Source organism: Myotis yumanensis, unplaced genomic scaffold, assembly GCF_028538775.1.
Source record: "Myotis yumanensis isolate MYYU_CA2020_CCGP unplaced genomic scaffold, mMyoYum1.0.hap1 SCAF_2, whole genome shotgun sequence".
NCBI classification, from domain to species: Eukaryota; Metazoa; Chordata; class Mammalia; order Chiroptera; family Vespertilionidae; genus Myotis; species Myotis yumanensis.
In genome coordinates this window covers 97,771,709-97,781,409 of record NW_027223753.1, presented here as the reverse complement: position 1 = coordinate 97,781,409, position 9,701 = coordinate 97,771,709, and the positions used below count along the sequence as shown (strand labels likewise).

At 39.5% G+C, this 9,701-nt stretch overlaps 1 pseudogene; it reads left to right on the top strand.

The window, feature by feature from the left end:
- The first annotated feature begins 9,447 nt into the window (after window positions 1-9,447).
- Window positions 9,448-9,701, top strand: part of LOC139002504 (transcription factor IIIA pseudogene) — a 44,068-nt pseudogene continuing 43,814 nt past the window's right edge.

Below are 9,701 nucleotides of genomic sequence, written 5' to 3'. Positions count from 1 at the left end.
TTACTTCCTCCATGAGACACGCATTGCTGTAAGTGTGTGTATCTTGTTGGTGGTTGTGATGTAGGTACTGGCTCAGCTACTTTCCTTCTGTGGCTACTGACAGATATAAAGAAACCAGTAAAAGTGACTTAACAGTAGAATTAAATGATAATGCTCATTTGGACATGCTATGCCAAGCCTCTTGGGTGTCCAGATGATAAGCGCAGACAGATGTACAAATATGGGTCTGTAGCCTATGCAGGAATGAGGGCGTTGAGGGGAAAGGAACTCAGCAGGATGGGGGGTTGGGGATACAGATGACAACAGTAAGAGAAAAATGTTCACACAAGAAAGAAACAGTAAAATGAATTATTTTAGAAGATGAAGAAATCAGGAAAAAATGTAGTAAGCAATATGCAAACAGAAGGAATTTCCACACAATTTAAAGAAAAGAGGAGTGGCAAGTTAGAAGGGTATATCTTACCTTTCAAAATATTAGGTAAAAACAAAACAAAACACCTAAAACTAAAATATAGAAATACTTGACTCTCCTGTTTTAAAATCTGGACATTTTGTCTTACCTTTATTTTTTTGCTGTTCTTAGAGGATTTTGTTTCTTCTACATTTTGTCACAAACATAATCATTTCTCTATGAAGAAGGAGTCCTGCATAATGAAAGAAACATATGGATGAAAATTTTCCCCTATGTGTGCTTTCATCAACATATAGTAGAGCAACAAAATAGTGCAAACATTTAATAGACGCTCTGTATAAATAAAAATAATGAAACCACCTGCATCATAAGTCAAAATAAGCATAAACATGGGAACAGTGTTTACAGTTCTTGGTGGGAGCAGGAAGTATAACTTATACACAGAATAAGCATCAGAGGCTTAGGGTAAAACCAGAATGCAGAAAAGTATCTGGCTTTTTGACAGCCCGCTTTGCAAACTTGTTCCTATCTCAGCAGTAAGAGTGGAGAGAGCCCTTGGAAATGCTTTGTGTTGTGCTTTTAGAAGAAAAAAAAAACACGCATAGTCCATATTTTTAAAGTTTTAGAACTAATCTAAAATCAATTTTCTTACCTCTCTCATCCACACATGCATACATTCACAGCAACTGCTTAACTATGGCCACAGTGCCCTTGCATGAAACTTCAACAGTGTCCTGCATTGGCCAGGACACTCTGGACAGCTCTTTGTTTCTGCAGCCACAAAAGTTATATTAGACTAATGGCCTGGTGCACAGATTTGTGCACATTGAAAGGGAATTAATTAGAAGAAATATTTTAATATTGCTATTTCCCCTTCCTCTATAATAGAAATGTCAGAGATGAAAGAAAATTAGTAAAATGTATATAGAAAATAATATATAAATTTATTAATAAATAAAGAATAATACTATGATATAACAACAACAAAGACATTATATAAAACAACAAAAACCTGATATAAAAATAAAAACAATAAAACATGATATAAAAGCAACATTGATACAAACAATGACTGATAAATTGATTAAACTTATTCTACTATCTCCCCGTATACAACATTAATAGTAAAAACACTTTCAGAGTGCTTGACTAATTTCCCTTGTGATTAAGTATTTACGACTTTAATTTTAATGTCACATGCTCTTTGAACTAGAGAGAAACAACATATAACTGACCATGTCTGAAAACAGGTTCAGATAGGAATATTCCTACTCTGTCTAGAGTTTGTCCTTGTAATTTATTAATAGTCATCGCAAATGCTGGCATCATAAGAAACTGTCTTTGAATTAATTTAAATGTCAGATGGGTACAAATCAATTCTTGGAATCAGGACAACTTCTCCTTCAGCAAATCCATTTAATACTTCAGCTTTGATTATGGTAGGTCGCAATATTTTGATAATAAATCTAGTACCATTACAAAAACTCCATTTACTATTAAAATTTCTCTGTAGCATGATGATTGCACCTACTTTCTTTTTTTAATATATTTTTTATTGATTAAGATATTACATATGTGTCCTTAACCCCACGTTACCTTCTGCCCCCCTGCTCATGCCCTCACCCCCCCGTTGTCCGTGTCCATTGGTTAGACCTATATGCTTGCATGTAAGTCCTTTGGTTGATCTTTCCCCCCTACCCCCACCCTCCCCTACCTTCCCTCCAAGGCCCGACAGTCGAATCAATGCCTCTCTGTCTCTGAATCAGTCCTTGTTCATCAGTTTATGTTGTTCATTATATTCCACAAATGAGTGAGATCATCTGGTATTTATCCTTCTCTGACTGGCTTATTTCACTTAGCATAATGCTCTCTAGTTCCATCCATGCTGTGGAAAATGGTAAGAGTTCCTTTTTCTTCTTCCTCTTCTTAAAGGATACCTTTCAGCATTTCATATAATGCTGGTTTGGTGGTGATGAACTCCTTTAGCTTTTCCTTATCTGGGAAGCTCTTTATCTGACCTTCAATTCTGAATGATAGCTTTGCTGGATAAAGTAATCTTGGTTGTAGGTCCTTGCTATTCATCACTTTGAATATTTCTTGCCACTCCCTTCTGGCCTGCATGGTTTCTGTTGAGAAATCAGCTGACAGTCGTATGGGTACTCCCTTGTAGGTAACTGACTTTCTTTCTCTTGCTGCTTTTAAGATTCTCTCTTTGTCTTTTGCTCTTGGCATTTTAATGATGATGTGTCTTGGTGTGGTCCTCTTTGGATTCCTTTTGTTTGGGGTTCTCTGTGCTTCCTGGACTTGTAAGTCTATTTTTTCACCAGGTAGGGGAAGTTTTCTGTCATTATTTCTTCAAATAGGTTTTCAATATCTTGCCCTCTCTCTTCTTCTGGTACCCCTATAATTCTGATGTTGGTACGCTTGAAGTTGTCCCAGAGGCTCCTTATACTATCTTCATATTTTTGGATTCTTTTTTCCTTTTGCTTTTTCGGTTGGGTATTTTGTGTTTCTTCGTATTTCAAATCTTTGACTTGATTCTTGGGATCCTCTTGTCTGCTGCTGGATCTCTGTATATTATTCTTTATTTCAGTCAGTGTATGCTTAATTTCTAGTTGGTCTTTTTTCATATCCTCCAGGGTCTCACTAAATTTATCGGCGGTTTCCATAAAATTCTTGAAAAACCTTAGAAATGTGGTTTTGAACTCTATATCCAGTCGTTTGCTGTCCTCCATTTCTGTCATTTGTGACCTGTTTCTTTGTCTTCACATTTTGCCTGCTTCCCTGTGTTGGTAGAGTGGTTTTGTGTGCTAGGTGTCCTACAGGGCCCAGTGGCTCAGCCTCCCCAGTTACCTGAGGTGGACACTCTTGGTGCACCCCCTTGTGGGCTTTGTGCACAGTCTTGTTGTAGTTATGCCTTGATTGTTGTAGGTGTCACTGGGAGGAATTGACCTCCAGGCCAATTGGCTGTGAGAATCAGCTGTGTCTGCAGTGGGAGAACTGTGCTGAAGACACCCTCCTGGGGTAAGACTTGCTTCAGTGGGGCTTTGGTGCTCACTGAGTCTGCCCCCTGAGTGTGTTCCTTATGAATCTGAGGAGTTGTAATCTGGATGGTCCCACTCTGACCACTGGGTACACTGGCTCTTGGGTCTAAGGAGGTGCTAATTAAGCCTCTTCCTGAGGTTACCCAGCAGGAACTATGAAGAGATATGCAGATTCCCCTTCCTTTTTTGGGGTTTGGGGGTTCCCAGATGAGGCCCAGCTGTGAAGCAATGCAAGCTGCTGTGGGACCTTGGGCCTTCTCTTGGAAGTTCTGGGTCTGTCTGGCCCAGCTGCAATTTGTTAGGTAATTTTCAGGTTGCAAAGGGCCCGGGCATTCATATGCAAAAGCCTTTGCCGTAGCCTGGATGGGGCGGGGTCTCGGAAGCAACAGGGCGGAGCAAGCAGCTATGGCTGATTCTCAGCCCTGCCCTAAGGGGCCGTGCGTCTCAGTGTCCCGGTAATTGCTGCCAGCACCTCTGAGAGGAATTCGCCCTCAAGTTCCGAGTTCTGCCTGCTGCCAGACAGTCCAGTTTCTCCCTGTATGAGCCCTGGGACCCCAGAGATTTCCCGGAACTGGAGTTCAGAGCAGTCGGGAGCTTGTGACTCCCTCCAGATTCAAAAAGACAGCTGCGTCCTCAGGTGCCTGCCCCTTTCCATTGGCGCCACAGCCTCCGTACCTCTGCACTTTACTTTCATAGCTCCTCTGAGTCTCAGTGTGCTTTTCTCTTTTCTTCTAGTTGTAGAATTTCCACTCAGCCAGCCTTCCTGTGGTTCTGGATGATGTCCGTTCTGTCTTTTAGTTGTATTTTTGAAGTTGTTGTCAGAGGCAGCAATTTCCGGTGTTTACCTATGCCGCCATCTTGGTTTCTCCCATTGCACCTACTTTCAATTTTAATTTATGACATGGCATTCCCGAAGGAGTAATACTATTAATAAATTTGATGGGAAAATTTTCCTTTTCAGTATCATCTGTTGAATCAATGGAATCATCACTCAAAAGATGTGAAGGTCTCCATCGAGTATATCCAAAATTTCTTCATTTAATTTATCAATGTGTTCATTTTTAGGACAAAGAATGGCAGATTTAGATACATTTTTAATATTACTTGCAGATATACTATTTCCAAAGGTAGGTTCAATAATAGATCATTACAAATCATTTCACAGGGGATTTCAATAATATTAATTCCTAAATGAAAATTGCTTTCAAGTTTGCTGTTTCCAAGTTTTACTAACCATTCACTATAAGCAGAATCCTCTGATCTCACATTTATTTTAAGAGACAACTGCCTGAAACATCCCCAAACATTACAGTACTTTTTTTAAAAATAAATTTTATTGATTTTTCACAGAGAGGAAGGGAAGGAGATAGAGAGTTAGAAACATCGATGAGAGAGAAACATGGATCAGCTGCCTCCTGCACACCCCTTACTGGGGATGTGCCTGCAACCAAGTTACATGCCCTTGACTGGAATCGAACCTGGGACCCTCCAGTCCACAGGCTGACACTCTACCCACTGAGCCAAACCAGTTAGGGCAACATTACAGTACTTTACACTCGTTTGTACTATGGCTGATCACAAAGCATGTGGCACAATACTGAGACATTGTCGAAAATCCCTTCCGAGAAGAACTTTCCCACCATTCAAATTCATAATTTCTCTTAGTAATCTGTCTATGGCATTTATAGCATGACTGGATGCCATGGTGCATTCATCAATAATAAGAAGTTGGGACTTTTTAATGGTTTTAGCTACTTCATTCTTTATATTGAGTCTAGAAATTAAAGTTTCATTTAATGGCATTGATAATTATATTGGGGATGAAAGGTTCTTCCACCTAGAAGTAAATTTGCAGCAATTCCTGTAGACACTGTGGGTAAAACAGTACACCACGACCTCTAATATAATGTATTAAAACTTAACAAAGATATGTTTTTCCACTACCACCTGGACTATCCAAGAAAAAGCATCTGGGGTGTACAGTTTGATCTTTGATGACTGAAGTTATAGTCTGGACAGCTGGCAGCTGTTCATTATTCAGAGAATTTATCAAAACCCTCTGCATTGTTGTTATATGATTCATCACATGTAGTTGTATTCATTAATAAAGGATAGTCTGGAAGTTTGAAATGCGAAAATTTCATTCCATGCAATGTAAATACTTCTTGAATTTCGTTAAGGGCATGCATTTTACAGTTCACACAGGCACCTTCTCTTCAGTGTAATTTCCAACAAAAGTTTCAATAAAATGAGGTTTATTCTCATCCCATAATTTGTCTGCATCAGAAGGACATCCAAAGATGCATATATATGCAAAAAGTTGCCGTACTTGTTTGGGCATATTAAGGATGATTGCATCGTCAATCGTATCTTTCCAGATAGTGTCATTGATTAATAATTCTCAATGTTTAGCAACTTCATGAAATGTATCGTAAACTATACCTCCTACAGTTCACAGGTCAGCAAAACTTATCACACTTTTTATATGCAGAAGCAAAAGTCTAAGGTAATACCATTCTGGTTCTCTAAAGCTAACAGTCTACCTAATACTTTATCCCTGCCCTTTTGGCGTTTTCTCCATGAAGAATTATTAAACACACCAGGGGCCCAGTGCACAAAATTTGTGCACGGGGTGGGGGTGGGTCACTCAGCCTGACCTGCACCCTCTCCAATTTGGGAGCCCTCAGGGAAGCCCTCTCCAATCTGGGAGTTTCTATCTATCTTTGCAATCATATGAGCAAATTGTCTGGGACCCCAACACAGTTTGGTTTGGTGCTCACAGAATAATAGAGGTATTTTTTTTTTCTTTGCTCCATTGGTGGAGATTTCCTAGAAGTTGCAGGATAACTTCCTTTTAATTTTTCCTCAACACTGACTTTACTTATGTCTCTCACCTTTGTTTTCCCTCCATCTCCCACTGGCAACAGTAACTTGGTCTAGCTCACTTTGCTCTAGTGTCTAGCAGATCAAGCAACACATCTGCCACCAGAACTATGATTCCCAGCATTCCTGGTGCTCTCCACACTCTGGGCTTCCACTTCTGGTCCAGGGACTGCCACCAGAACTACAATTCTCAGAATTCCTGGTGCTCCCCGTGCTCTTGGTTTCCGCTTCCGGTCCAGGGGCTGCAGAAACCAAAAGGACTGGGAACTTCAGCCACCCCCAGGCTGGGTTGACAGGACCAGACCCTCCAGTGGCATCTCTGGGACCCCAGCTTCTTGGCGCCAGCGCACGTGCCTGCTGGCCACAGGCTCGGAGCAGGCAGGGTCCCGTGGACACCCACTTTGTCATCCCAGCTACTTGGCAGGCATCCCCGGGACCCTGCCACTTGGCGCCCGCCATCTTTGTTGGGTTAATTTGCATACTTACTCCTGATTGGCTGTGGGCATTTGTGGAGGGATGGTCAATTTACATATTTGTCGATTATTAGTATCCTATATAATAAAAGGTTACTATGCAAATCAACTGAACAGTGGAATGACCAGTCACTATGATGTGCCCTGACTACCAGGGGGTAGACGCTCAATGGAGGAGCTGCCCCCTGGTGGTCAGTGTGCTCAGCCAGAAGCCAGGCTCACGGCTGACGAGCACAGTGGCGGTGGTGGGAGCCTCTCCTGCCTCCACAGCAGTGCTAAGGATGTCTGACTAACGGCTTTCAGACATCCCCTGAGGGCTCCCAGACTGCAGGTTGGGCTGAGAGACCCCTCTTCCCCCGAGTGCATGAATTTCACACACTGGGCCTCTAGTAAATAATGTTGTGGAATCTACCAATAATAATAATTATGTGCATTGGAATCTTCTCTATTCAGTAAGAACCAAGCCATCAAAGTCGAGTTATGCCTTTTAGCCCTATCTATAACTTCAGCAAAATCATTGGTATGAAAATACAAATTATGATCATTTGGCAAATGAATAGCTAATCTTGTGATTGCATGAGATTGGTCATGCATTTGCATTACAAAAAGTCTCCAAACAGCCTCAGGAGCACTTACATACCTGGAGTCAATAAATTCCTGTACTTTGTCATGATTGATAATATTTTTTTCAGAAATGTGAATATTTGCACAATCATGCCCTTTATAGATGTATTTAAATAAATATTTGACACTTTTAATAGATGTTCAGACTTCAACGTTTATATGAACATTATATTTAAGGCACAATATGGGTTATAAGGAACAATCCAAGTGTTAAAGACAACTTTATTTCCAATAGACGTGATGCTACCAGATCTTCATTTGTTTTTGGGATATCCATCAATATTTCCAATGGTCACATTTTTAAATTCTTTCGGATATCCCTTTGAACATTTTCTATTTTTCACACATGGACTATTTGGATTTTGTATTACACATTGTCCATGTACCATATTTGATTTTACAATTTGAAAAAGTCGAGGACATTGGTCTTCATCCAGAATTTCTTAATCATACAGTCAATGTCATCTTCTGTTTGTAATTTGGATTCACAATCTAATATCAATAATATGCAAGTGTGAGGCAGTCACGTTTCTGAAATTCGATGACATGAATTTTAGCTATTACTTTGCCAAATAAATCAATTTTACATATATCATTTAAAAGAGCATTCAGCTTAAAGAGCATGGCTACTAAGTCAGGTTTGTTTTCAACATTTTGCCAGCATTTTAAATTGTTTATATCTGCCCATTTGGGGTTGCATATCATGGTTATGAATAAATCAGGCTTGCCATACTTCGTTACAATTGCCATAGCATCCTGATATCGCTGCTGCATATTTCTGGGACTGCCCTTAAAAGATGATGGAAGTACTATCATTTTACCAATAGGCACATTGTCATTTTCAGATCTAGATTTGAGATAATCTATCAAACTACTATATTTTTCAACTCTCAACTTAGATTGATTTGCTTTAATGAAATTTATTCGATTGGCTTCCATTTTTAAATATGAATCAACAATATACTGTTGATTGAATTTTCCTGCATTTAAAATAGGATTGAACATGTCCTGGACAGAGAGATGAAATCCAAAACTGCATTTTTGTGATTCGTGTCCTTACATTTAATCTAGTATTATTGTCAATTACACTGTCATCTCTGAGTCTTAATGCAATATCCATTCCCCTGCCTTTTTCACCATGTGAAAAAAGAATAGGATGCGTCATTGCATCTCATGCAGAACACAGGATACTGATTTGTTTCATTTTGGTGGTATTCAGATTATTGGGATCTGGTTTACAATGAATGAGCAAGTCCCTTTCGATAGGAGGTTCTCCATCTTTGTATCTGAATATGATGGCAACTTTGGTTACACAGGGATAATTATATCTACCTGGATCACTGTTACAATCATATTTAATCGCTATTGTTACTTCCGTGGGAGCAATACCTTTCATTGCTGCTTCAGATTGGGCTTCCTTTTCTACCTCATGTAGCATCTTGTATGATTTTGTTAGTTTATTTATTTCATTCATGAGGTTGTTGATGTTGATCATGAGTCTTTTTGAGCAACTTTGGTTTCTGACATTGCTAATCTTTTATTCATTGCTTCAGCTGTATGTAAAATATAGAGTTGAGCAAACTTCTGAGAAACACCATCTGAAAGATGTAAAGTTCCAGTACGGTGATAAACTTGTCTGAGTATTCTAAAACAGTATGGCCCATATCCTGATGGTGATGCAATATTTGCACCCATTGAAGCAAAAGCAAAAGAACTATTTATTGAACAAATATTCTCCATGAAATTTTTACTGATAGAATCTTCATTTATCATTAATTTTTTTTTTAATATGCCGGGCATTCTGGAAAATGTATATCATTTGGACAAACTTTACCTTTGCTACAACATCGAGTAAATTTTCTATCAGATGATTTTCCATTGGGGAAATTTGGTGATAGACAAAATTGACATGTAACAGTCATTCCACCACAACTATGTTCGATAATTGCATCCTCATTTACTTCATTTTTGCTGTGAAGTCACTTCCTACCAGTATTGGTAGTACTTATCGATGACTGTTCTTCAGATACATTCTGTCAATGATGCTGCTTTCTTTAGGCTGCAGAGGTATGTTGTGCCAATAATTGGTCTTCGGATACATTCTGTCAACGATGCCAGCTTCTTTCAGCTTCAGAGGTACATTGTGCCAATAGTTGGTCTTCAGGTATATTCCCTTCTCCCTCCTGTGTGGGTCTGGGATGCGGATGAAACAGATTGGGGGCTGACAGGAGCCCAGCAGCAACCTAACCTACCAGTCAGAGCATC